Source organism: Temnothorax curvispinosus, unplaced genomic scaffold (assembly GCF_003070985.1).
Source record: "Temnothorax curvispinosus isolate PA1 unplaced genomic scaffold, ASM307098v1 QBEX01016274.1, whole genome shotgun sequence".
NCBI classification, from domain to species: Eukaryota; Metazoa; Arthropoda; class Insecta; order Hymenoptera; family Formicidae; genus Temnothorax; species Temnothorax curvispinosus.
Window position 1 is genome coordinate 1 of NW_020226054.1, and position 247 is coordinate 247.

Genomic DNA, 247 nt, shown 5'->3' on the forward strand with positions numbered 1-247 from the left:
GGCGGTGGCGGTCGACGGCTGCGTACGCCGCGGCTCTTTTTGAGCGGTCGGCCTCTTGGTTTTTTGGCCTTGGGTCGCGACAATCGCAAGCGTACCGAACGTCGTCGCACTTCCACCAACGTTGGTAATATTGGTGGTGGCGGCGGCGGCGGCGGCGGCGGTCGATGACCGGTGCGTACGTTGCGGCTCTTCTTTGGTGATCGGCCTCTGAGTCTCGCTTCCGACGGCGGCGCTGTCGACGGCAATC